This window comes from Mycteria americana, chromosome 5 (assembly GCF_035582795.1).
Source record: "Mycteria americana isolate JAX WOST 10 ecotype Jacksonville Zoo and Gardens chromosome 5, USCA_MyAme_1.0, whole genome shotgun sequence".
Classification (NCBI taxonomy): Eukaryota; Metazoa; Chordata; class Aves; order Ciconiiformes; family Ciconiidae; genus Mycteria; species Mycteria americana.
Genome location: NC_134369.1, coordinates 41,054,420 through 41,080,038, shown reverse-complemented (window position 1 = coordinate 41,080,038; position 25,619 = coordinate 41,054,420). Strand labels below are relative to the sequence as shown.

Genomic DNA, 25,619 nt, shown 5'->3' with positions numbered 1-25,619 from the left:
CTCTTTGTTCAGCTTGGTTTCAATTTCCAACAATTTTCTTAGTTGATCAGTTGTGGGTTTTGCAAAATCTAATTAGAGTCCCAGAGCTGCTGGGATATCTTGCTTTTTTTTTTTTAATCAGTCCTTAGGTACTGAAAATCTCCATACTCATCACTGAAATCTGAATAAACATTGAGGGAAAACTTTTGTTTGATTATAGGACCATAGGAAAATTTAGTGACTTCTCTTAAGTAACATCTTGAACATAGAAAGCCCAATAAATATTGAGTGATTTTAATGTTGCTTCGCTTCAGGCTGTCAGGATGCATAGCTCTTCAAGAGACTTGGGAGAACTATAACAAACACCAGAACATTTGGGTTAGGCCAGTTATTGTCTAAGTAAGTTGTTAGTTTTTGAGTAAGTGATTCCCCCTCTTGTGGGTGCTGATTGGTGAGGAACTGAGAATTAAGAAGAACAGATACTACAGACAGCATCATGTACATAACCCAGCTGCTACTAGGGGGAGAAAACACAAGGGATGATCCCTTCTGTATTTGCCATTCACAGAGATGATGGGCAAGAGCTTTCAAACTCATGAATGCCACCTCCTGAATTATTTTGTCAGATGATAGTCAACAGGAGGCTTCCTGGCTGCCAGAAACGTCAGTTGTCTATTTCAGCAGCTAAAGGGTGAACTCGGCACAGATTTACGTGTGTGGGCATCAACTCTTTCGTCTGGAAGCTGTCCCTTCACTGATGGCCACCCTGCAGCACTCAGTCAGTATCCTCCTCAGGGTCCAGGCACTATCTGGTGTAGGTGTCTGGATGTTTATGAGGCAGACACCTGGCAGTCAGATGCACCGGTCGCACTGCCAGCTCTGCTCCCTGCCCACCACTCTGCGGTTTTTGGAGAGCAGGAAAGAGTCCTCACCGTTCAGTGACCGCACAGCTCCATTCCCGATGTCGGGCTGCTGTCAGGTTGCACACCAGAAAGGCTTCTAAAAAGCACTCTGGAAATGACTGGGCTGAAAGGTCATGGTGTCCTGACAGTGACATGGTTCTTCACCTGGGGCTTTTTTGCAGGGCTGAGCTCAGAAGCAGGAGAGCCTAGGAACCAGCTGCCAAAAGCCTCCTCAATGTGCCATGCAAATAAGCAGAGGAAAAACACCAGGCAATCTGGAATAGCAGCCCACATGCCCACAGAGCATGCAGATGTAAATGCCATAGTATGTGCTCTCTTTATTCATACCTGGTCATATTCAAATCTGCACTACTTAGTGATCTGAGGGCATAGGGATCTCCTTTAAATGAACATGGATGCATGGCCTTAGGTATGAACAGAACTTTTTCTCTCCTAAAAGCTTTTCCCTAGTTTAATTTAGCTTTTTATTATGTTAAACACTCATTCTAGCTATAATTCCTTGATTCAGAGTTCTCATTATTAACACCTGGGAACAAAATCATAGATCACTGAGTATTTTGAAATCAAACGTGTTCTGAAAAATATATAGAAATCCATGAAGTTTTCAATTTACTTCATTTAAACTGCCTTAACCTCTTAAAGGACAGAGTGTGGTTATCTGTATATCATACTATGTATTATTGCAGTGTACTCTTTATTATCTTGGGGAGAAGGCTTTACCATCATAAGTACTCGCATCTGCACTGTTGCACAGAAGAATATTAAAGACGTCCAGATAAAAGATGCCAGCTGAAAAGAAAAAATGCCTTTTGGATTAGGTCTACAGGCTGTAAGCAGTAGGGGAGGGTTTGGGTTTTTTTTTAAATCCTGTATATGTCTGAAAAACTTCGTCTGAACAAAGAAATGTGTTTCCAGCCTTAGAAATATTTTTCACTGATACACAAGGAAAACATTTACTTTATTGAAAGGAAAATGAATAGAAAATTTTGGGAAGATTACAAGATGAAAAGAGAAATAACCTCATTAAAATTAGCCAGCTACAAGAACACAGCGAAGTCAAAGTGCACATTTCAGAGCACGGCCAGCACACCCTGCTGTTAATTTATCGTTAACATTGATCATGCAATGGAAAAACACAAGTTAGCTGCAGTAATATTCTCACTCACGGAACACTGACTTTTAAAACTCGCATTTGGATATTAAGAAGAGTGTATCATTTCACTATTTTCTCTTCCTCAACTGTCCTTTTTATTTTGGGAATTTTCGGCATGACTAATTTCTTCTACTTCCCCTTACAGGGAATCAAGTCTTAAGAGAAAGAAGTTGCATAACAGGGATATTTTCTTTCTTTTTTTTCCTAACTTAAAAAAAAACCAAAACAGTTTACCTTTAGATGCAAAAGCAAGGAAATACAACAAATATCCAAAACTTTTTTCGCTTAGACAAGATGATTTCAATGAAAGCTGATTTTAGTATTGCTTCTCTAGACACTAAAGTGCTTATAAAGGAGAGAATTTATCCTAACTGTTTGCCAGAGATATGCAGGTTAAAAATAGCATGGTAGTGAAACAAAACACATGATGACAATGTGCCAGATGACAACTAAATGGCCTAGAAATGGAACAGAAATTAATTCTATGTACAATATCTTCTTCTCACATGTTCTCATTTTCTACACAAATTTTCTTTTCTCAGTCACCCTATACTATAGCATAAGACTCAAAAGTAGAATAGGTAACAGAAGGCAGTGTTAACTTCAAGCTGGAGATATGCTACTAGATCTGGGGTTGGTGTTGGGAGGGTGGGAGTGATTGTTTTGTTGGAGACAAATTCTGGATTTTATTCATTAACTGTATTCATCATTATTTCTCTTCAATAGATTAACAACAAAAGGCAACTCTAATATTTTATGTATCATTAGTTTAAGTATGTCACAGGAAGCTTTTCTACTAACAGTACTGAATGTACTTTGAGAACAGAATTTATTCAAGAGATTGGTTGGTTTTCATATTTAGTTATCTCTTCTCTTTCATAGACAGAGAATGTTTTACTATGTTTTTTCTTCCCTTAGTTTGCAGAAAGTAAAATGTAGCTAAGAGAAACCAATCTAGAATCCTTTTTTTAAATTTTAGATCATTATCAGAAGTATTAACAATAAAGCCTAATGAAGAGACAAAGCTTAAGTTGCAAAGAGGGTCTGCCTAATTTATCCTAAGAAATGTTTATAAGGAACATTAATAATGACATGAAAGGAAGTTAGTTTAACTATTGTTACTATTATACAGTGAATGAAAGCTTTTCAGAATGAACCGCACTTTAAAATTAATCTCTGAGTATTCAGAAGAGCAAATTTCAAGTACTTGGGAAGTTTATAATCCCTCTTGGGAAGTTAACATCACTGGCCATATATAGGTGTGTAGTGAAATTCATTTTCTAATAGAAAGGAAAAGTCACTCATTCTTTTTAAATCCTCAAGACTATTAATTTTTAAAGCACCTTTCCATTACATATGCTCAAATCCTTCAAATGCTATATTGTAAATACATTAACTCCCCTCCCCCCCCCAATTTATTATGTTTCTGTATATTGACTACAGTTATTGAATCAGCATTTTTAGTATTTAAAGAAACCTGATGGTGCCATCAATTTTATTATTTGGTAAGTGATTTCAGGTCAAAAACCACAGTATTGATTAGACTCCAGTTTTGAAAGAAATAAACAAACTGAACCTCTATTGCTTCATCTTTCTGTGCATATATACGTATATATGTGTGTGTGTATGTGTATACATATATATATGCGTAGCTGCTTATTTTCACAAACATGGTTTGACTAGCTCCCTCAGGGAATGGTGCCATTAATCAGCTAATCATAAGTGCAAAATTGCCCATTAGGCATTTAATTCATTGCCAGAATACACAAAGCCATTTCACCTAGCTGATTTTTTAAATGATTGGAGAGGCTGGGTACTACACTATGTGTGGGTTGAAAATTGATTTTCTTAAATACAAAATGAAACTCAAAAGTTATTAAGGATGCGTGCTTGCTCCTGTCCTTTGCTGTATGCAGTGAGACCCTTTGAAAGCTTGAGATGTTTACAGTGCTGGAGCTGACTGAACTCCAAGGCTCTTCTCTCTCAAGTAAGGACTGTGAGCCCTATTGCTCCTGACAGTCTTGGCGGACAACAGAGAGCCCATGCCATGAGTAAGGACACAGCTTTGCATTATTTAGGCCTCGCTGCACAAGGCTGTTTCACCTTTACTGCAGAAATTCTCAGGGCACTTGTACTGAGTTTTTGAGGATTGTGATTATTTCAGTAAGGTGGTAATGTTAAATAGTACCTCCACAGAAACACACATATCTATCTATATGCATATGTAGGATACAGATACAGATATACCTAAAAACATTAAAAAAATTGTTCATTAAATAACCTATTAATTTCTTTCTTAAGACCATTGATTTAATTCTTTATGCCTCTGAAGACAAGATTTAATTTATTGTCATCAATGTGGGCAACGTATCTTACAGCTTTCAGGTTGTAACTGGAATCCTATCTAATAATCCTCGCTATTCTAAAAAAGCACATTCTCCCACATGCATACATTCCTATCCAAGCAACCTGTCCATACAAATTGTGCCTAATATAATTTCAGTCCAACCACAGGCATTGGCAATTAGTGAACCTCTTTCAGTGTTAACTCCTTAACAGAGCCTGCGGCTGATTTTACCAGAAGCAGACTCAAATCTAGCCTTGAATTTAACACTATCTCACATACTAGGTCTATGATACAGAGGACTTTGAAACTATTTTCTATTTGATGTGTCCTCACAAAAGGCAGACAGATGGTCAGTGGTAGAAAAATAATGAAAAAAACCCACAGGAAATCTATTTTAATGTTATTATAGATTCATGTTAGGAAAAAAATTATCAAAACAATTCAAGGAGCAGTGGTGCACAATTATTTCTGGGGCGGGTTTTCGTATCTGCCTTCTTGTGTCTTTGTCAAGACTGTTTGCAGGAACAAAGGTAAACATAATCATTAGAACAACATATCTGAGTTCCAGAGAATAAAGGTTGGCAAGATCTTGAAGCTTCTCTAGGATTTATGTTCTTTCAGTTTTTGACCGATGCTGAATCAACTGCTCTGCAGATATGGATTTTCTGATTTTTATGGTTTTATTTGATGATTCTTATAAAAAAAAAAAGCAGTAATGTTGGTGAGTGAAAATTTTTATAGTTCAGTGTGTATTTCAAAAGCATGCCTTATCATTGTGTCCTGCCTACGATGAGTTTTTATAAGCAGAGGTTTCACTTTTTTTTTACAATAAAATGCCTCCTTGCAATTTTTCTTACTCCTTATTCCCACTTTGAAGATTCAGCAATACACAAATTACTTAGAAAAGATAGTACAATAGTGGTTCTTTGAAGAATTTTATATGGTAGGTTACAAGAAACATCCTCTGTCCTACCAGAGATCTGACCACCACAAGGACAGAGGAGAGCTTCGCAAAGCTTGCCACAGTCCTGATCCACCTCCTCGTGCACCCCCCAGTGACATGTCAGGATAATACCTTCTCAGGCAGGTTTGGAATTTCTGTACTGGCCTCAGACAGAGCTTCCTCCCAGTTTTTCCTCTAACTCAGTCATGGAATCACAGGAAAATTCAATTAGGTTGGGACCTTTAGAGGTCATTTTGTCCAACCTCAAATCAGGGCTAACTTCAAAGACAGACTTGGCCTTCCTGATGATGGCTATTCCACTGCCCCTCTGAGCAACCCCTCCCTGTGTATCACTCTCATCACCAAGAATTTATTTCCAGTTGTATCTATATACAATACTGCAGTTGTGGCAAAATTATTATAGTTACGTCAGTAAGACCTGTTAAGAAAAGCAACCCCTCTTAAAAAAAGCACAGTTACAGACCAAAGCCTCTTCTCTTCCAAACCTACCAGGTGCTGTGCAATCATGGTCACACTTTTAAAAAGTACTTCTAATTTTACATTTCTCTCTCATCTATATTATTTTGGGCATTTTAAATGGTTCTTCAAGTCTGAGACACCAAGAAGTTTGAGATCACTTTTGAAGATGCAGCTTTTGGTATCTCTGGGCCTCACTTCTTCTTTTGAAAAGTCAGAATATACTTCATAGAGTATTATGCATGTTAATTGCCAAAATCTGTATAGTTCTGTTTATTGGTTTAGAATGTTGAATTTAAACTGTCATTACCTGTGGATTTCCACTAAAAGCACTCTTTTCATCTTCAAATGAAAAGAGTGCTACTACTCTGGAACATATATTATCCACAGCTCTCATCCAGAGCTCCACTTACATCAGTAAGACTGTTATTCTGGCACCTTTAGGAAGTACAAGGTCCTGTGCTATTTCTGAGTCATAATGAGACATGAAGTATATGATGCTTTCTTTTGAGTTACAATGAGTTATAAAATATGGATTCCATTGCACTGCCAATTTGCTGTAAGGATTTCTTTTCACAGCCTTGAGTCTCTCAGAGGATTACACTTTTCTTCAAATTGAATGTAAGACTCTGGCTAACAATTTTTTTCAGAAAATTGGAATTTAGGATGTGTGCATGTGTATGTGTGTGCGCATCTGTAGTTAGTTACGGATCCAGACAATTGCACACACAAGGGACAGCATTCAGCTATCTTTCAAAGTCAACTGAAAACCAAGGTAGATTGACCTTAATTTTGTCATTTGCATATGCAAAAATAGAAGTCAGATTGAGGAGCTTTTGAAAACTTTGCATCTTCATAAACAATTGTGAAGCCAACATCATAATATTGATAAAAATACTACAGTTTTCAAAAATCTATTTTCAATGTTTCCTCCAGCACGTAGCGTATCTTCAGTTACTTGTCTACATGGCCTTTAAAACTCCTCCTCCTCATTATTATCAAGCTAAGCTGTTTCAAAGATAATATTTAATTTCAGGAAAACACATTTCATGTACATTTTATATTTCAAATATAAAACCACATAATGGTTTACACCTTAAACAAAATTAGGGTCTATAATCACTGCAATAATAAAAAATAAACTGAATGGTTTTCTGAAAGAACAAAACTTTCCCAAAACAATCAGATTTTTCTTTTTTTTTCATTCACAGCTGCGAGTTGAATTGAAAAGAAACTTTTTTCTAAGGAAGGAACATATTTGTTTTAGCTAATCTGGGACATGATTTAGGAAAGAATACTACAGAGCCGATAAAATATTACACAAGTGCTTTGTACAGGCACCACAGTAAATTATCTAGTGCTGTCTGCTTTTTCTCCACTTTACCATGACGGGCATTTTTCAAATAATTGCTATAAACTTTCTAAGTACTCTTGGCTCCAAAGAAAAAAATACTCAATTGTAAAAATTTTTAAATTAACTGTTATGAAAGCATATTTCTAACCTTTCTAAAGTCCTTGAATTTCATGCTCAGCCCCATGATCTTTAACACTAGTCTCCACGTGGCTATGATACCAACCATTTAGGGATGATAAACAGAAAGGCATGCTGTGCAAATGATATATAATTTTATGTTGCATTCTCCATACCGTATTACGAATCACACTAGAATTTCTGTGGTCAAGTCATATACCTTGTTAGGCCAGGCAGCATATGACGTCACTCCCCTGGTAATCATAAACATTATGCATGGATTTTATCTGCTTTTCAAGAGAAACCTGTAATTAGTGACTAAGCCAACCAGATCTAATAAAATGCTAGGATCTTCCAAGTCCTATAAGCACGCATTAATCAAACTCCTTTAAAGCTCCCGCTGCTTCCTAACTCACTGCATGTCTTTTCAGAAAAGTGCATCTTTTCAGAGAATTTAGGAAAATGTCACAAACATTTCTGAGACCTCTGAGGCTCACTTGTGCTCCTCACTGCCTTGCTGTGTGTCTGAAAGCTTTCTGAGATATCACTGGTCATGGAAGACAATTCCTCATCTCATTCTCACGTGGCTATTTTTAAACTGATCCATGCACGTTCTGTGACAACAAGCTCCTGTACTCTCATTTTAGGAAGTTGGACAGTTCTAATGTACCCCAGTAATTTGGATTTTCCACACATAGATGCATATATATATATATCTTGATGTTGTCTTAATTAGATTTGAAGTAAGGGCTATTTCTTTTGGACAGTGCTCATACTTAATTAAACATTTTCATTTTCAATGGGACATGAGGATTAGAGGAGACCTGAGTTTGCAGTTAGGGATATTAATTTTAATGTAAACAGGGAATGAATAAATATCAGAAGATATCAGTGAAGAAACAGAGTGAACAGAAAAATGCTGATGAAATATTATTCAACTTTTTGTGGTGCTTCATTTTGTCTGTCTTAAAGAAAGATAAAACAATCTTGTAGAACAGCATCCTCCACATACTGGACTTTTATTGATATTTTGAAGTATTGAAACTTCCTGCTCTTGTTTTATGGTTCTGTCAGATGAGAGTCCCTCAATGAAATCCTTGCTTTGCTTTACATGTCCTATAGATGCTGCTGTGGAATATCCCGTATCCAGGCTGTTTTCTGTAAGCGTTGTTTGTTCAGTCTGACCTGCTTCCCAGCCTCAATCCTTTTGGTTGTTCTTTCAGCCTCATAGAAGGAATACTTTCAGGAGGGTATTTGGGGGATCTTTATTATACGGGAAAGGAAGAGTCCAAAAGAGCAGAGAGAAGGAATGCCTCCTTTGCTACCTGCCAATACTTTCTGCTGCTGGAGGAAGTGCAGAATTCCTGAATGCTCCCTCCGTGGGTAACAAAGCGGTGGAGCAATTTGTTAAATGACCTTCTTATCACCAAGAAGTCTGTATCTATTAATAGACGCTTACCGATTTGGCAGTGCGTAGATGCATACTGTTTTTCTTGCAAATATTAGTAAATTATATTAATTCTGTGGACCAGATTGTACCAAATTTCTTTTTCTAAAGCAACACTTGCTAATACTGAGTACTTCTGGAAGAAAATATGACTCAGCAAGGGTGATGGGAAGTATACTTTTATGTTAAAAATTTATTTGTACCTTTTAGAAAATACAGATGCAGTTCTGTCCATTTACTTTCTTACATGTGGATGCATTCTTTCATCATTAGAAAAAGCAATACTGCTTATTTCGTTCTGAAGCAAAAGGAAAAACAGAGTTATGGTCCTTCAGACGACACATTGTGGATGCTGTAATTTTGCAGTATACAGCCTGTTCACCAGAGACGACTAGTTTCTGTTTTTACCTATGTTGCACAAGGTTCTACCCCTCCTGCTGTCAGCTCTCCGCAGACCCCACCTCTTGACTCTTCGAGGCTGGCTGCCTTCTCACTAGGCAACAGGAACACTGGCTGCTCTAGAGCCTGCCCCTGCCATCCACCGAGCCCCTCGACTCACCCCATTACTTGTAATCACAGGCTTGGATTTGCCACGTGGGGTTTTCTGATCGGAGGGCTAGGACAATTAGCAAGAGGAGCACCGTATGCAGGTGAGAGCAGAGCACAATTCTGGCTCCCATAGCACTGCAGCCTGAGAAATCCAAAAGTCCAGGACACAGCTCCCCTCTCCATATAGTTCATCAATACATTTTTATCATGCACTTTCTTACCAGTTATTACCCCTGTCTTGCATCTGTCAAGCATTTAAATTGTTTAATGACTTTAGCTATGCACTAAGCATGAACAACAGCACTTACCATTAGCAGCCTTGTGCATTGAGTTTATGCTACATATCTTTAAATATTATGTTTGAACATTATTTCCCGTATAATACTGTCGTGGTTTAACCCCATTTGGCAGCTAAGCACCACACAGCCACTTGCTTACCCTCCCTTGCCCCAGTGGGATGGGGGAGAGAATCAGAATTAAAAAAGTAAAACCCGTAGGTTGAGATAAAGACAGTTTAATAGGACACCAGAGGAAGATTAATAATAATAATAATAATAATAATAATAATAATAATAATAATAATGTACAAAAAAGTGATGCACAATGCAATTGCTCACCACCTGCTGAGCAATGCCCAGCCAGTCCCCAAGCAGCGATCGCTTCCCCTCTGGCCAACTTCCCCCAGTTTATATACTGAGCATGACACCATATGGTATGGAATAGGCCTTTGGCCAGTTTGGGTCAGCTGTCCTGGCTGTGCCCCCTCCCAACTTCTTGTGCACCTGGCAGAGCATGGGAAGCTGAAAAGTCCTTGACCAGTGTAAACATTACTTAGCAACAATTAAAACATCAGCGTGTTATCAACATTATTCTCATACTAAATCCACAGCACAGCACTATACCAGCTACTAGGAAGAAAACTAACTCTATCCCAGCCAAAACCAGGACAGTATCCACCCCTTATTCTATACCATCTACGTCACGCCCAGGTCCCACACTTTCCAACACATCCCAATTAATCACCACCATTTCTCCTGTCTTTTGATATATACACACAGATATAATTCCCTTGGTCTATGGACCATCCCTCTAAAATGTCCGTTGAGTTCATTTAGTCCATGACTTTGGGCTCCATCTGGCATAACAGACTTTCAGGGCAGGAGAGATGGTATGTGGTGTTGCACTGTTGCATGCTGAAGCCAGTTCTGGTTCCATCACTGCTGCACTTTGCTTGGTTTCATCAAAGTTCATTCTTCATTAATCTGGGTGATTCTTACTGAAATACCATTGATATGGCATATAGCAACCATAAAAGTGATGACATACAGTATTATATAGAAATTAACATCATACAATTTAGTTCATTGGCTATTCTCACCCCAAATCAAATCCCCTTGAGGTACACATCAGGCTTCCCCATCCTTTCGCATCACCCACCAAGTGCACCCAGGTCCTTGAGCAAAAGTAATCCCACAGATGGGTTTGCTTTTGCCCGAGGCAGGAGTAACCCAGACTGTCTTCCCCAGCATGTTTTTTATGTGTACTACATACAGGGACTTTATCCCCTTCTACAGTACATAAAACTTTTGACTGGGCAGGGCCAGCTTGATTGACAGATCCCCTAGTGCTGACTAACCAGGTGGCCTTTGCTAAATGAGTATCCCAGTGTTTAAATGTCCCAGCACCCATTGCTCTCAGTGTAGTCTTTAACAGTCCATTGTATCGCTCGATTTTCCCAGAGGCTGGTGCATGACAGGGGATGTGATACACCCAGGCAATGCCCATGCTCTTTGGCCCTGCTGTCTATGAGATTGTTTCAGAAATGAGTCCCATCGTCTGACTCAGTTCTCTCTGGGGTGCCATGTTGCCATAAGACTTGCCTTTCAAGGCCCAGGATAGTGTTCTGGGCAGTGGCATGGGGCACAGGATATGTTTCCAGCCATCCGGTGGTTGCTTCCACCATGGTGAGCACATGGCGCTTGCCTTGGTGGGTTTGTGGGAGTGTGACATAATCCATCTGCCAGGCCTCCCCATATTTATATTTCAACCATCGCCCTCCATACCACAGAGGCTTTAACCACTTGGTTTGCTTGATGGCAGCACATCTCACATTCATGGATATCCTGTGCAATGGTGTCCATGGTCAAGCCAACCCCTCGATCATGAGCCCATCTATATTTTGCATTTCTTCCTTGATGGCCTGAGGTATCATGGGCCCACCAAGCTATAAATAGCTCACTCTTATGTTCCCATACTTCAGGTGTCCTGCATAGTTAGTGCTGTGATGGACTACAGACATCCTGCTCATTAGTCCTTTATCAAGCTGTTTATCAGTGACACACCTAGGCACTCCATTGGTTCAATTGCATAGCTATAATAGATTTCCTGCTCTCCAGGCCTGCATGACATTTCTTTAGCCTAAATTCTGAGGTCATATTTCTCGGAAGCAGTTTATTATCTGAAATGTAATTTTAAGTATCCTGCACACAAGCCATTTCCACAGTCTTGTGTGCTCCTGGAGCAACGGCGAAGTTTTGCTTTTGAATAGATGAGTCTTAGACCCAGATAACCACCAATATCTCTATTTCACCTCTGTTCTGGTGGAACTGATGGAAAGTGAACATTTCTGAATCTGGACCTCCCCCCTGATCCCACAGGATTACAGAACATACAGGCAAGCTCAGAGTTTGTTTCTCGGATCTCAACCCTGCAAACACTATGGCTCTCAGAGATGTGCTTTGGTAGAATTAGTTAAAATGGTTTAAGACAGTGTCACTTCCCAGGTTTAAGCTCTGCCTCCTGGCCAGAGACTGCTGCAAGGAATGTTTAGGTTAGAAGTGAGGCTAGTTTGTACTGAGATAACAGACTGTGAATTGGCATAGGAGAGACACAAGCACATGTCCTGTTCTGCTATGAAGACGGTAAGCTCTGTGAAGGAGTCTGGCACACTGCTGTGAGCATTAATGTCTCAAATTTATTCATTTAAATCCACCAGATATTACTTCTCAGAACCCTTAGGCACTCAAATTATTTTACATGGTTGACTGACAGATCTTTTTCGTGTTGTTTAGGGCTACTTATATGTGTAAACCCCCTTGCTTGCCTAGACCCGTTTGGCATGAAGGCTGAAATCTGCTGGACAGTTTTGGTGTGCTAAATCTGTCTAACTAATAAATTTATCCAGTTGTAGGAGGAGAACAATGGCTGAGCACAAGTATGCCACTCAGCCTGACAAGCCCAAGGACAGCGAAGATGACATTTTACAAGAACAGTACAAGTCATTGTAAATGATAGGCTATATGCTTAAATATAAACCAAAGTCCATCGATACAATTTAGCATTTCTAGTAGCAACGATCTACTTAGCGAAATTAAATACTACCAGTTCAAAAGAGGATGGAAGCAAAAATGAGACACATTTGAAAGGTTTCAGTAGCTGCAAAAATAAAAGCTGGACTTCAAGTTCTACTCTTATCTGAAATATATTGCCTGCAGAGATCCTACAGGGGGAAAAAAAAGAGAAAAAACCCCAAACAAACAAACCTCACCAAAATACACTAGAACTAAAACAAGAAAAAAGGGATAAAAGGTTGAAGGACTGAAAAGTGTCACTTTTAGTGTTCCCGAATGCATATTCAGCTTTTTTCTTCTTGGTTTCTGGAATCAGGCAATTAAAGAACCATCTCAGCTTCAGTATTACTAGTCTGTATGGTTGCAGAGAAGTTAGAAAATGACATTTTAAAAGACATGGTATTTAGATAGTAGATAAAAATGGATCACCTATCAGGACATTCCCAAGTTTATCTTTCTAAAAAAGGTAGTGATAAACTCTTTGAAGGTCTCAATGCTCAGATTCCGATTGCCCCTCCTACTACATGAAAAAGTAACCTTGTTTCCAGACCGTGGCCTGTCTCCCCTGTTTTCTTTTCATGGCTGTGCATCTGGCCAGAAGTCCATGGATGCTGGAGACATTGAACTCCACTGGCAACCAGACTCACACAAAAAAGGGATCTATCTTTTTGAAATTTATGTTTAATATACAGGGAAAACTGAAGGCCACTGGGGGCTGAACTTCTTTATATATAAGATGGGGAGGCAGTAAGGCATCTGTGGGAGGCTGTTGCCTACGACAGAAGTAGATTGGCCTTTTTCCATGCCATCCATGCAAAATTTATAGAAATTAATATGAGTCATTGAATGGACTTCAGAGCATTTTTAAGAGAGACCTAAAGGCGCAGCAATATAACTGAGTGTAACGGGCTGAAAAACCGAGGCGGTAGTGAACAACTGCCACTCTGTAACATCCACAGCCATTAGGTTAAATGACGGGATCAAAATACAGACATGCTGAGCAAACGATCAACTTACATTTTCATTAACTAACGGAAATTGTACTAACTACAATTCACGTTGACAATCACACAAAAATGCAGTGTTACAAAGTAAACATTGTAAAATAAAGTACAAAAACATTTTGCTATGTTAGGAATGTTTATTTTCTTACTGAGCAGCTTATTGTTTTCAAGCATTACATTCCCAGTATTGCCACAGCGAACACACAGCACTTCTAGCAATGTGGCACAGAAGCCGGACACCTCACTAATATCCAAAGTAGAAAGCACAGTAGCAGAATTTGGGCCCAGTCTTACCCTCTGAGTGTGGATTGACAGCCCTCCGCTATTATTTATTTGAAGTGTGATGCCTTAGCAGAACGTAATGCCTTTCAGGAAGCTCACGATGGGCTTAAGCAGCCGTTCATTCCCACACCTGACGGACCTACGGCTCTCCGGCCATTCTTTCGCGCTGCTTTATCTTCGGGCCACTTGGAAAAGCCAGACCCGCCCCCCGCACGGCGGGCTTTCCGCGCCAAGGTGTGAACGTGTTTCTGCTTTCCTCGGCACACTGAGCGCTGCAGAACTCGTGAGAGAGCTAAAAGGATGCCTCGGAAAGTCAGTCGGGAGGTTTGTCCGTCTAAACTCTTTTAACCCAGGCGCCGGGCGCCTCCGCCCGCCCAGCGCCCGCTCCAGCGGCGCGGAGCTCCGGCCGCGGCGGGATCCCGCCCCCGCGGGGCCTCCCCCGGCCGCCGCGCGGTGCGCGCACGCGGTCCGCTGCCACGGTGCGCTCTCGCGGTGCGGCGCTGCCGCCGCCAGTCGGGCTACGCGGCGGCCCCGCGGGCGCGGAAGCGGCGCGGAGCCCGCGATCAGCAGCGTTTGGGGTTTTTTGTTCCCTCCCCTCCAGCGATCCCAAACTCCCGGCGCAACGCGCTTGTTTCCTCCTGCCTCCCAAACCAGCTTCCTGCCCTCGCTGCCACCGCGCCTCCCCGCCCACCCGCCCCTCCGCGCCCGCCCCGCCGCCGGTTCGCGGGCGGCCCGGGACGGTGGCGGCGGCCGCGGGGGCGGGGGGCGGCCCGCGGGCGGCCCTGATTGGCGTAGCCGGCGCACGTGGGGCCGCCCTCACGCCTCGGCGCTGGCAGCGCGGCGGCCGCTGCCGCGGGGCGCGGCAGAACGCGGCGCGGCGCGGTACGGCACGGCACTCCGCGCGGGTCTCCGCGCATCGCCCGCGCCGGTCTCCGCGCATCGCCCGCGCCGCTGCGGTGAGGAGAGGAGAGGAGAGGAGGGGAGGCGAGCCGAGCCGGCGGGAAGGTAGGTGTGGGGGCGGTAGTCCCCGTGCTGCGGGTCGTGGTCGCCGTGGGGCGGGCGGGCGAGGGGCTGTGGGCTGTGCCGCCCGCCGCGGAGCCGTGGGGTGCGGGGGGGGGGCTCCCTCGGTGGTGGCGCCGCTCCCGCCCCGCTGGGGCTGGTGGCTGCCACGGTGCCCGCGGGAGGAGCTCTCTGGGGCAGCGAGTTAACGATTAACTCCGCAGCGGCGTCCCCCGCCTCGACCCCGGCGCCGGCAGCGCCCTGGGTGCCTCGGGGTGCCGAGCCGAGGCAGCCGGGTCTGCGCCCTCGAGGGGAGGCGGCTGTTCCCGGGCCGCTGCCGAAGCCCGTCCGCCGGGCGGCTGAGGCGAGGCGAGAGGTGCGTCTGGCAGCGCAGCCCTCCTTCCCTGGCCGTCGGAGGCTGTCGGAGCGGGGCGTCGGGGTGCGCCCCGGCCCTGCAGTCACACCCCCCCCCCCCCCCCCCCCCCGCAGGAGGCTTTGCTCTGACACCGGCCCAAAAGCCTGCGCGCTGCCGGGAGCCGCTGATGCAGCCCGGCAGTGGTCGTTCCCCCGTCGTTCCTCCTGGGGCGATTCTCCGGGTGGTGAAGAGCAGCACAAAACCGGGCAGCAAACGTTAAGCGGATCTACTGGTGTCCTTCCAACGCAATGTTTTAGGAGTAACCTTGACAGTTCAGTGAAACGGCCACCACTGCCTTCCCTGCCTTCTGTTTGAACTGGCTTTGCTAATGGAAAAGTAAAACTTGCAATGTCTGTCTCCCTTATCCTCTCGTGTTGTACTGATGCTGCTGAAGTCTGAAGTTCAAGGAAACATTTACCATTATTTAGATAACTGTATTACTCTTTTTTTCATCTTATTTTGCCCTCTGTCAAATAGAGGAGTTTACATTTCAGGAATTACGTCACTTTGCAAATCCCTCTATCTTTCTCTAAATATAAGCTGTCTTCTAGGATGTCTTCAGCTTGACTGTTTTCCTTTTGTGAGTCAGAACTAGTGTTACTGCTTTTCGGTGCTTGAACAGGCTCCATAAACCCATGATACCTCTCTTAAGAGTTTTAAGAGTTCTTGCTTATGTGATGGGGATCATCGGGCATCTCTTTGTGCTTGATGTTACTGAGGCGGACAGGACCTTACCCTTTTCCATCCTGAGATACTGGAAGATGGCAATATGGTATCTTGATTCTCTTTTGATTATGACATTTAATCAAAGCTACGGCATCTGACTGTAGACCGGGTCTCTGACCTGCCGTCTCTTTCGTAAGAGAGGAATAAGCAGAGGGCAGGGAAGTTGTACCTTGCTGGTGATGCATTGAGATAGCAAGTCATAGGTTTCTTTTCCACATCTGTAGTTCCCAAGCACCCTTTGACTCTTGAATTTTTCTGTAAGTGTAGTTAGCTATTTTAATGAGGCCTTACGAACTCCAAATGTAGTGTATTTTGAAGTAACAAACACAACAGAAATACTTGGGGTAGTTTATGAGTGTGAATAATCATGACGCTGAGTTGGGATTTTTTTTTTCCCCCCACCCTCTCTGAAATATAATTTTATGCTTTCTCGCCCCTAGGAAGAATGATCCCCTGTGGGGTTAACAGTAGTCTGCCTGATAAATTACTTGAAAAAAGTCTCTTTCACTGAAATGTTTTAGGGCCTTTCTGCCTGGGGGAATGCAGTTACCGTGTAGTCATGCCACACTAATTTCCCTTGTGTGTACTTTTGGTTTTCTTTAAGAATGTGCCGTAGAAGTTGGATGGCACCTGTAAAGGTGCATTAAGATAAATCAATGAAAATTAAAAAAAACATGAAATTTTTAGTGTGGAGTGAAAGCACCGTTTTGGGAGTTAGCCCAATCACTATTTTGTTGCAGCTTCCCCAGGTGAAGGAATTTCCAGGTGGAAAAAGGTCTGTGAAGAATTATGCTATGGAAGGTAAGGGGTCTTTTAGCCCTGAGTAAGACTGTTTGCTGGGGGGACAGAGGTTGCTGTAACTTGCACACGTTGATTTCCCATCTCCATTTCATTTATCTTCACATTTCTGAATGTCCCTCTAGACACAGTCTGGATCTGAACAGCTAAAGTCAAGGAAATGTGATGATAACGCAATAACGTGTACTCTGGAAGGCCCAAAGAGAAATAGTTTTTGTTTCCCTTTCCAGCTGTGTATTCAGGTCACCTCACTCTTGTGTGCATGTGTGATTTTTAGACAGTGAGGATAATATAAAAATAGGCTATTTATAAAATCCTCAGTATGAAGGGTTTTTTTTCCCCCCTCCCAGTTGAATATTTTTCATTACATTACTTCAGACTACTTATACTGGAAGCTTAATTCTTAAATAAGATTAATTCATCAATAGATACTACTTGTGTTTGTAATGTTGTTAGTCGAAGAAAGCATGCATTTTAGAGACCTTAAAAATACCTTTTCTTAAAAAAAATGCAGTTTTAAAAACTGCAGGATAAGATGACTTGTTTAATAAATGAATAAATAAATATTAATAAATGAATAAAATTCTATGAAATGCTGACTCTGGAAAATAGTAGCTGTTGGTCTGTTTTGGGGGGAGGTATGCTATCTAAATAATAGTGCGTTTGTTCTTTCTTTCTCTTTTCTTCCTTTGTAACTTAATGTTCCTTTCCAGTGTACAACTGGTAAGTTAACATTGCCAAGGTTGTACAAAAATGTTTTAATCACAGTTTTGGAAGCCTATGTTTGGATAATGTGATGGTAAGACGCATTGATTCCTCCTGTTTTTAACCAAACAGGAATCCTATAGCTAATGTGTGTACAGAGACAAATCAAGCCCTTCAGGAGAGCACTTAATTTGCTTAGTCCTTGATTGGCATTCTCTAGTGATGTTAGGGATTTGAAAAATGGACGAACCAAAAAGCCTTGGCATTAATTTGTATTGTAGCCAGATATGCCAGTGAATTCATTAATACACTTTTGCATATGACTGCAGCAGGCAGTGCTATGTTAACTGTATAGAAGCATGTTTAAATTTAGGCTTTTGGTTTGACTATTGTTCTGAGTCAGGACACACTAACTAGGGTAAATCTAGTATCTCATCAGTGCTAACAGACATCACCTGATTGTTTCTGGTTGCTTCTTGTATAGCATTCCTTGGTTACACAAATCTTTAATAGGGTACAACTATACCATTTTTGTCGGTATCCCAGGCAAATTTCTTAAATTTGGAGAAAAGGAGAGCAAAATAGTAACAACGATACAAAACAAGAAATGTGTTGGCAAGAGAAAGGGACTCTTGGTTTTTGTTTTTTTTTTTCTGCCCAAACAAACATGTTGTAGAGCGTTTAGTCTGTGATGTGAAGGGGAGAGCTCTGGTTTTAGGAGGGTGGGGGGAAGGACATTGCCTCTTACTAACTTTTTTTTTTTCCCCTCCCTTTCTCTGAATAAGCTGCTATCACAGAAATGAATGATGTTTTCTCAGGAAGCAAATGTATTTTTGAGGCTATGTATAGCAGAAATAAACTTGTGAAATGTACTCACTGCGTAATAGAGGGGATAAAAGAGACCAGACCATTTTACAAAATCATTGTATTCAAACTCTTTTAAAACTGCTAATACCCTCCCTCCATCCAGAAAAATCTTTTTCTGGTAGTCCATTTTCTTTCTCCAGTGTGCATTTGGTGGAGGCCTAGTTGACTTCTGGCATGTGTTGTTCATTGTGACACTCTAGAGCTCATAGTTGAACATTATGGTGTGGTTTTTTCCATCTTAAGCTTAGGCAGACATCCTCTGCACCTGAGGTCTTTGACACAGATGATGCTGTGGGGCTGCTTTGTCATAAGTATAAGAGATACTGATTCCTTTGCAAATGGGATTGCATGACTGTAGGTCAGTTCAATAATACTACGTGTTCCTACTTTCCTTTTCATCATTTTTCTTTGGCAGATAGCGTTGGGAAAGGATTCTTGGCTGTGCTGCAGTGCTGCAGGCCTGGGAGCAGTTTGGACCATAATGTTCCTGGAAGGGTGGGCTGTGTTCTTTATCAGATAGCACTTACATTGGATTTCTGATGCTTGGAAGACCTAGGTTTATACATGTGTGTGTTTAATGTTGTGAGCTTCTGACTTTTATGTGTAGATTACAGTTAGTCGTAATGCAACGACAGTAGCCCCAAGGGAAAAAAATCTAGACATTTCTGATCTGTAGCATTTTGATTTCCTTAATAAAACAGGAGCATTATGAGTGTTTAAGATTGCTCAGCAGTGCAGAATTCTTACCAATGGTTATGAACACAAGTTATTAAAAGTTATATTGTCATGAGCTGATATGGATTAAAGTCCAGGACTGAAAGCTAACTTTTTCTTTCTTGCCCTTTAAACTTGGTTCTAGTCTTGCTGCAGACATGAACACAGTGCCAGCTCCAAGAGTCTCTTCTCCTGCCCCCCCCAGCCTTGGCTATCTTGTGTGGTAAACTTCAGATACTTTCCCTTCATTATCTTTTCCTGGAGACTGCATGTGTTTTTTATACCCATGAAGTTTCCAAGTAGCATAAAACTCATGTGGTGTAATTACAGCCAGATCTGTTAATAATAGGGGAAAACCCCAAATTACATATATCTGTATGTAGCACTTTGGATGGAGAGACTTTGCAAAACAGGTTTCTGGATAGGTTCAGTTTGTCTTGTCTCTGCATAAATCAGTTCAGTTAAACCTGTGTCAGTAATAAATAAGAAACTTGTTTTGAATTAGATTTCAGTACAGGAAGGTAGCATACTCCAGTTAAACTGAACCAAAATAAACCTGTTTAAATCATGAATAAAATTGTGCTGCTGTGGAAACAATTCCTTTTGCTTGAAGCATCACCATAAGGTAAAATTGGAAATGTAACTTTTATAGAATTTGGTGTTTGCCTGCAATTCATCTGCAAAAGAGATCTTATAAATACTTATCATTTCTTCTTGGTAACTGTGCTGGTTAACAAGCTTGTTATTTCTTCATTTTGGTTTTGGGTCTCCTCTCCACAGGCAATTCTGTGCTATGCATGCAGGCTGTTTTAGAAAACACTCTCTTGTATCTTGCAATTACTTGCTCACAGAACCAAAACTGTAATTCCCTAAGTTTACTTACAATTTTTTTCAGGATTGTTGAAGTGCAAAATTGGAAAGTGTTTCAATTTCATTTCTACCTTTCCACTTGCTGGTGTATTTTGGAGGAGGGGAAGAACAAACACTTGGCCATATGCAATCCACACTTGGAAACTCCCTCTTGGTAATTAATAGAAGTTCTAGGATGTTCATAAGCTTCCTCTTGAATTGTTTGCCTTTGTGGGCCATTACCTGAGCATATCAACTTTCTCTCTTCATTTAAAGAGACACAATGCTCAGGTCATCGTCGTTAATCATGAAAGAAAGAATATGATCCATTATTGACAGATTACTATTACTCTGTTAAAGTGAGTTAGAGTTAGTTCATTTATTTTCTTGAGCTTGTATGCCAGGTTCCTGACACTGTAATAAAAACTGTCCAAATGTTCCGATACGCCCAGAGGTTAGTGACTGGTCTGTTACCACCTTTGTGACTTTAATATAAACACTTCAGTTAGTTTTGTGGAGTGGGAATTTGTTCACTGTAGGTTAATAAACAGCTCTACCCTCTAACAGCATACACTTTGCTATTCTGTAGGACTCAGTGTTGGGTCATTAGCCTTTCAGGCAGCATGCACTGGAGAAGAGATGGAGAATCAGAGATGTGCTCCGCTTGTGCCTGGCAATGCGAAGGGACTTCTTACTGGCTCCCCAATGGCCATCAGTTCCTTGCCGATACACAGTTACTGCAGCTGGGCTCTGTACCTGTGGCCTCTGCCCCTTTCTTTCACTGAATGCAAGTTACGAGATGCAGAGAGACAGAAAAAGCGTCTGGTGTCACTATACAGCTTTCCACTGGCAAAGACCCACAAAAGAACTTGCATTCGTCTGCCCTTAGTCTCTTAAAGACAGGTTTAGAGGTAGGTGTTGAAACTCAGAATTCACAACTTAATTTCGTAATTTTAAAATCTGTATCTACATAGAAGTGACTGCATGAAGAAAGCAATCTGACTTAAAAGTACAAAAAAACCAGAAGATCACAGAATCTCAGAACAGCTGAGGCTGGACAGGACCTCTGGAGGTCCCTTTTTTGCAGATCTATCATACCTGTCTCTTCAGAAGAAAAACTGTTAAGATTGGCTTTTCGTTGGTTTGTTTTGGAAGATGTAGAAAGGAAATTGCTGCTTGTAAATGCACATGTTCACTAGTTAAGGCAGATTATCTAACTTAGGAGGTTTTGTTTTGTTCTTTTCCCTCTGTTTTGTAAGCAGATGTCTGAGCGAGGTCAGGGAGGCATTCACAAGTGTAATGGAGTTCTTGTTCTCTAGACCTGAAATTTTCCTAGCTTATGTTTTTTTTCTGAGCCATCTTAAATTGGGACCTTTGAGTATTCCATAGGCATCTTTCAGAAACGTTGATGTTACTTCCCTCCTGTTCCCCTGTGGCTTCTGACCTTAGTGCTTTGCTCTCCTATTGTTAGCAGGTTGCATTAACAATCCATACTGTATTAGAAATGGTGGAAGCATGATTCTTTCTAGGCAGAAGGAATGGAGTTCTTAGTTACTAGATCTAAAAAAATTTAAAATCATGCCCAAACTATTTATTTTTGTCTTGATCGGTACAGAAGTTCAATTTCAGGATAAACGCACTTTCCGTATGTTCTTTAGGGAAGGATTATTCTTGACTGCTTTTAATAAAACTCCAACTTAAGAGAATTGAAATCGTGTGTTGGTTGTTCATTTAGATTTTGAAAACATCAGTTTTACTGTAGCCTGTATGCTTTTGCAGCTGTTCAGAAGTGACTGTCAGAGGAGCAAAAAATGATTCACCAGCATATGTAGTGCTGGATACTTCCCACATCACTGGTAATGTAGTAAGATCTGTATTTTAAGAATGCAACGAAGACTGAATATTTACATGTTTTTAATTATTTTTCTGCATGACAAACTAGTTCGACTATGTTATGTTAGCAGACTGAGGTTGCTGAGGTAGGGTATTCAGATCACTTCCAGTTTACTGGGGCCTGAAATTTGCCTACAGAAATTCATGATTGAAGTGTGGTTTTTGAAGATTCTGACTTAATTTAGCTCGTGTGGAAATTAAAGAAGAGGCTGTACTTGACTTCACTGGGACTTGAACAGAGCAGCTAGGCATGCTTTGTCCCATGGAGTTGCTTTACTTTTCTATCTCCTATGTATTTAGGTAGGTTTCAGATATTTCTTTCAGATATTCCTTTAATATGCAGCCATGGGACTAGGTGACATACATTTCTCAAATGCTAAGAATATAGTTACAGTATATAATGTATTCCTGAAATACCCAAATCTAAGATTAAGGATTTTTCTTATGGTGACTGGTTGTATCTTGCAAAGCTGCTAATTAACCTTCAGTTAGACACAAATGGCATTTGGACTTTTGTAGAGTCTTTTATGTCAGGCCTTGCATTGACTCCTGTGAGTTGACGCTGTCTACTTCAGGCGCCTGATTGTCCCCTGACCAGAGGTGTCCGCATTTCCTGTCTAATGGGTGGAAGGAGTTTGAAGCCCTGAGGGCATGAATCAGAGCATTGTAGTGTTTCACAAAATAGTAATGGCATTACTTCGGTAAGCAGTACTAGAAAGCATGAACAGAAATAGCTTTTATGTGAGTTGGGAATAAGGCAATACAATTTTGTGACTGTACCACGTTAGGTGATGCTAGCTATGTCTGTTGGGTTACGTCCCATTTACGCATCTTGGCACACCACCGTCCCTGCATGTCCCGACTTACCAAGGTAATACTGAGCTGTGGATGGTTCTCGTCCCCAGCCCAGGGGATGGGTTGCAGGGGAGTGTCACTTGAGAGAGCTTTGTGAAGGTAAGAGAATTCATTAATCTGTGAAGTTTCTCAGGATGACGTTTGGACTTGGAACTTATTTTTAATGCCTTGATGGGATCTCAAATATAACATTTAACATCTTAAAATAAAAGTAAAACCTGTGTGTCTGATATGATATTTTAACTCAAAGTCCTTATCTGACAGATTAACGTGCCAGCCCTTAAAGGAGTAGGAAACCAAAATGCCTATACCTTGATTAAGGAGTCTGGTAGATGTGAGCTATTTATAGGGCACCTTCAGATCCTCAGAAGAATTACATAAAAGAAGACTAGTTTCAGGTTCTGTTCAGTTGCTAGACAATGTTTCAATTTAGAGGACAAGAAGTATGCAGTTAAAATATTTTAGACTCTGGTAGCTTTTAATTTTTTTTTTTCTTTAAAAATCATGCATCTTAACTTCCTAAAAAGAAAACTTCAAAGAAAACCTCTGTCAACTAAGGAATGTCTTGATTTTATTTACTTTTTTCCATAGAAGAAAAAAGTGTATGTATGTGCATATATATTTTATATGCAATATCTGTACACACATGTACATATTGGACTTAGTCATGTCATGTAAAATAAAACTGCTTTTTTTTTTTTCCCTGGTGGTTATTCTTGTGAAAAAGACAGTAATGTTTTGGAGTGGGAGAATAAGTGATGATGATGGGCCTTGTAAACTCCTTTGTCATGGTTCCAGATGTCCGTGAGTCCAATTCTGTTTCTAGTTACTTGTGTATAAATCTTGTAATTCATTCTTCTTGTAGAAATGACTGCTTATGCATGAGAGCGTGCAGGTCTGGGCTGAGGTAAGGCTTGATCCTGTTGTCCTTAGAGTGCAGTAACAGTGCTCCTGCATTGCTATTGGGGGGTGATAAGAACATGTTTGCAACTCTGCTTCCTCTTCCCCACCATTAGTTTATTAGGGAGCTGACTCGGTTTTCTGGATGCTTGGGTAAATAAAACAGGGAATTCTCCAGTGGTATCAGACACTGGTTTATTTCATGTTTGTCCCCTGTGGAAGCTTGTGAAGCAGTGTATAGTCAAGATGCTGAAATAGCTCGTGATTAGCTACTTGTTTCAAACAGTAGTAGCTGATGTCTTCAAATTATTTATCTGAAACCTTGGAGTAACTTTAAATATTTACTGGTTTTTGTATGTGAAAGTAGTTTTGTTATTCATTCAAAAGCAAACTGTGTATGGTTTGGGATTTGTTCTTGGTATTCCATTTAGTTACTGGGAAAAGCGCAGGAACGTCTTTGCTGCTATCCCAGGTACCACTTCAACTGCTAAGGCTTCTTTACAGCCCTCTCTCAGCCAAGTGATCAGGCTGAGGAATGCAGCTGTGCCACACCTGTAGCACCGACCTGGCACCTGAGGTCCCACAAGGGCTTACTGGATGCTGAGCTCTCCCATACATCCATGAGCTGGGTGTGGTGAACCCTCATTTGCTGCTGAAGTAAATGACCTTAAGCGAGTTGTTTAAGGTCATGTTATACTTCAGTGGTAAAACTGCGATAATAATGCATCTTTCTATTCCCATTTTTATGGGTTGCCGGTGTATCAGACTCTATTTTTATCTTTTAAGCAATTCAGTAAAAGACTTGAAATCAACTCAGTGTGCATTTGAAGTCCCTTGGTATTTGAATTTGTGGATTTATGCCATGGAGAATCTTGCCCAGTTGGTAAGACAAACTTCTTCCCCTTTCCAAGTTATAACAAACAAGTTAGTTACATTTTTAGAGTAAAATAGGCAATGATGTATATGGACTGTTACATTTCCTGCCTCTTTCTTTGTGCATCTGTTGTGTCTTGCTCTGTAGTCTGACATAGTTTGTGCGTGTACCCAGTCTCTGCACCAGAAGAAAATGAAATTTCACAGGGGGAGCAATAAAACCACCCATGTGAAGGTGTAGCATCTGGGTGTTTTGTAGGGACCTGGTTTGGTAGCCAGAGTTACACAGTTACACGAGTGCATTTGCTCACTTCCTGCTGGTGACAAAGCAGTAAATCCAGGGTCAGTTTTCTGTACGTTCCCTCCACTATGTGGATTTATTTCATGTTCTTGCAACGTAGGCTTGTCTGAACTTCAAGATGTGCCCAGCTTCGACGTGAGTGCTCGTATTCATTTTTTTTGCCTTATTGATTCAACATTCCACCCCCCACCCCTCTTCTAAAAGGGTGATACGGGGTAGAGGCGACAATTTATGTCTATTATGGCTTTGAAAGGGAACCTTATTCTTCTGAAAGGGGGGTAAATACATACTTTTGCTGGCTGTAAGATAAATATCCTTTTTATCTCATTCAGTGAGCTACCCTGGGGGGGAGAGTAGTAGGGATCAGAAAAGTGGAACCCAAACTATGATATAATGTATTGTAATAAGCTATTCCAAATGAACTCTTCTGAAAATGGAAAAGAGGTATCATAGGACTTTCGGCAAGTGCAGCAGTCCCCCATCAACATGTCTGAGGCAGAAGGAAGTGAGACTTCAGTACCACTGAAACATGGAGAGGTGCGTTCTTAACACTGAGGTGTGGAAGTTGTTGGAGTGTTTATCTGATTAATGAACCAGTAGCACTGGTTCGGCTGTCCTCCTCAGACAAGGGTTATTCCCATGACCTGGTCTCAGCTGTGTGTTACTCTGTCTAATCTTGCTCTTTGTATTTTCTGCCTGTATAACTTTGTCTATTCTTTCAGCATTTCTCATCATTTCTCATCTTGTTGTCCTTTGTATGTGTCTTTAATCATCAGGCTGCTCTCTTTCAAACCTCATT

The 25,619-nt window shown here is 41.2% G+C and overlaps 1 protein-coding gene across 4 annotated transcripts in view; it reads left to right on the top strand.

Annotated features, from left to right (window-relative positions):
- Nucleotides 1-14,898: 14,898 nt before the first annotated feature.
- Nucleotides 14,899-25,619, top strand: part of STXBP6 (syntaxin binding protein 6) — a 129,094-nt gene continuing 118,373 nt past the window's right edge. For 3 of the 4 annotated variants that reach the window (XM_075503056.1, XM_075503054.1, XM_075503051.1), the window contains exon 1: nt 14,899-14,930. The gene's annotated coding sequence lies outside the window, so the exon portion shown is untranslated. Of the gene's footprint in view, nt 14,931-21,777; nt 21,855-25,619 lie in introns of those variants that run through there. The other variant, XM_075503053.1, reaches the window with a different exon arrangement.